The sequence below is a fragment of the Theropithecus gelada genome, chromosome 9 (genome assembly GCF_003255815.1).
Source record: "Theropithecus gelada isolate Dixy chromosome 9, Tgel_1.0, whole genome shotgun sequence".
NCBI classification, from domain to species: domain Eukaryota; kingdom Metazoa; phylum Chordata; class Mammalia; order Primates; family Cercopithecidae; genus Theropithecus; species Theropithecus gelada.
Genome location: NC_037677.1, coordinates 42,128,409 through 42,131,789, shown reverse-complemented (window position 1 = coordinate 42,131,789; position 3,381 = coordinate 42,128,409).

Sequence of the window (3,381 nt, the reverse complement as noted above, 5' to 3'; positions counted from 1 at the left end):
TCTGATCTTTGACAAACCTGAGAGAAACAAGAAATGGGGAAAGGATTCTCTATTTAATAAATGGTGCTGGGAAAATTGGCTAGCCATAAGTAGAAAGCTGAAACTGGATCCCTTCCTTACTCCTTATACAAAAATTAATTCAAGATGGATTAGAGACTTAAATGTTAGACCTAATACCATAAAAACCCTAGAGGAAAACCTAGGTAGTACTATTCAGGACATAGGCATGGGCAAAAGACTTCATGTCTAAAACACCAAAAGCAACAGCAGCAAAAGCCAAAATTGACAAATGGGATCTAATTAAACTAAAGAGCTTCTGCACAGCAAAAGAAACTACCATCAGAGTGAACAGGCAACCTACAGAATGGGAGAAAATTTTTGCAATCTACTCATCTGACAAAGGGCTAATATCCAGAACCTACAAAGAACTCAAACAAATTTACAAGAAAAACCAAACAACCCCATCAAGAAGTGGGCAAAGGATATGAACAGACATTTCTCAAAAGAAGACATTCATACAGCCAACAGACACATGAAAAAATGCTCATCATCACTGGCCATCAGAGAAATGCAAATCAAAACCACAATGAGATACCATCTCACACCAGTTAGAATGGCAATCATTACAAAGTCAGGAAACAACAGGTGCTGGAGAGGATGTGGAGAAATAGGAACACTTTTACACTGTTGCTGGGATTGTAAACTAGTTCAACCATTATGGAAAACAGTATGGCGATTCCTCAAGGATCTAGAACTAGATGTACCATATGACCCAGCCATCCCATTACTGGGGATATACCCAAAGGATTATAAATTATGCTGCGATGAAGACACATGCACACGTATGTTTATTGCGGCACTATTCACAATAGCAAAGACTCGGAATCAACCCAAATGTCCATCAGTGACAGACTGGATTAAGAAAATGTGGCACATATACACCATGGAATACTATGCAGCCATAAAAAAGGATGAGTTTGTGTCCTTTGTAGGGACATGGATGCAGCTGGAAACCATCATTCTTAGCAAACTATCACAAGAACAGAAAACCAAACACCGCATGTTCTCATTCATAGGTGGGAACTGAACAATGAGATCACTTGGACTTGGGAAGGGGAAGATCATACACTGGGGCCTATCATGGGGAGGGGGTAGGGGGGAGGGATTGCATCGGGAGTTATACCTGATGTAAATGATGAGTTGATGGGTGCTGACGAGTTGATGGGTGCAGCACGCCAACATGGCACAAGTATACATATGTAACAAACCTGCACGTTATGCACATGTACCCTAGAACTTAAAATATAATAATAAAAAAATATATATGATGATCAATAAAAGACTTTTATATTTAAAAAAAAAGAGCTATTTATGACCAACCCACAGACAATATCATACTGAATGGGCAAAAACTGGAAGCATTCCCCTTAAAAACTGGCACAACACAGGGATGCCCTCTCTCGCCACTCCTATTCAACACAGTGTTGCAAGTTCTGGCTAGGGCAATCAAGCAACAGAAAGAAATAAAGGGTATTCAATTAGGAAAAGAGGAAGTCAAATTGTCTCTGTTTGCAGATGACATGATTGTATATTTAGAAAACCCCATTGCCTCAGCCCAAAATCTCCTCAAGCTGATAAGCAACTTCAGCAAAGTCTCAGGATACAAAATTATTGTGCAAAAATCACAAGCATTCCTATATACCAATAACATACAAACAGAGAGCCATATCATGAGTGAACTCCCATTCACAATTGCTTCAAAGAGAATAAAATACCTAGGAATCCGACTCACAAGGGATATGAAGGACCTCTTCAAGGAGAACTATAAACCACTGCTCAATGAAATAAAAGAGGACACAAACAAATGGAAGAACATTCCATGCTCATGGATAGGAAGAATCAACATCATGAAAATGGCCATACTACCCAAGGTAATTTATAGATTCAATGCCATCCCCATTAAGCTACCAATGACTTCCTTCACAGAATTGGAGAAAACTAAAGTTTATATGGAACCAAAAAAGAGCCCACATTGCCAAGACAATCCTAAGTCAAAAGAACAAAGCTGGAGGCATCACGCTACCTGACTTCAAACTATACTACAAGGCTACAGTAACCAAAACAGCATGGTACTGGTACCAAAACAGAGATATAGACCAATGGAACAGAACAGAGCCCTCAGAAATAATACCACACTTCTACAACCATCTGATTTTTGACAAACCTGACAAAAACAAGAAATGGGGAAAGGATTCCCTATTTAATAAATGGTGCTGCGAAAACTGGCTAGTCATAAGTAGAAAGCTGAAACTGGATCCTTTCCTTACTCCTTATACAAAAAATAATTCAAGACGGATTAGGGACTTAAACGTTAGACCTAATACCATAAAAACCCTAGAAGAAAACCTAGGTAATACCATTCAGGACATAGGCATGGGCAAGGACTTCATGTCTAAAACATCAACAGCAATGGCAACAAAAGCCAAAATTGACAAATGAGATCTAATAAAACTAAAGAGTTTCTGCACAGAAAAAGAAACTCCCATCAGAGTGAATAGGCAACCTACAGAATTGGAGAAAATTTTTGCAATCTACTCATCTGACAAAGGGCAAATACCCAGAACCTACAAAGAACTCAAACAAATTTACAAGAAAAAAACGAACAACCCCATCAAAAAGTGGGCAAAGGACATGAACAGGCACTTCTTAAAAGAAGACATTTATGCAGCCAACAGACACATGAAAAAATGCTCATCCTCACTTGAATCAGAGAAATGCAAATCAAAACCACAATGAGATACCATCTCATACCAATCAGAATGGCAATCATTAAAAAGTCAGGAAACAACAGATGCTGGAGAGGATGTGGAGAAATAGGAACACTTTTACACTGTTGGTGGGTTTGTAAACTAGTTCAACCATTATGGAAGACAGTGTGGCGATTCCTCAAGAGTCTAGAACTAGAAATACCACTTGACCCAGCCATTCCATTACTGGGTATATATCCGAAGGGTTATAAATCATGCTGCTATAAAGACACATGCATACGTATGTTTATTGCGGCACTATTCACAATAGCAAAGACTCGGAATCAACCCAAATGTCCATCAGTGACAGACTGGATTAAGAAAATGTGGCACATATACACCATGGAATACTATGCAGCCATAAAAAAGGATGAGTTCGTGTCCTTTGTAGGGACATGGATGCAGCTGGAAACCATCATTCTCAGCAAACTATCACAAGAACAGAAAACCAAACAACGCATGTTCTCACTTATAGGTGGGAATTGAACAATGAGATCACTTGGACACAGGAAGAGGAACATCACACACCTGGGCCTGTGGGGTAGGGGGAGGGGGAGGGATAGCATTAGGAGAA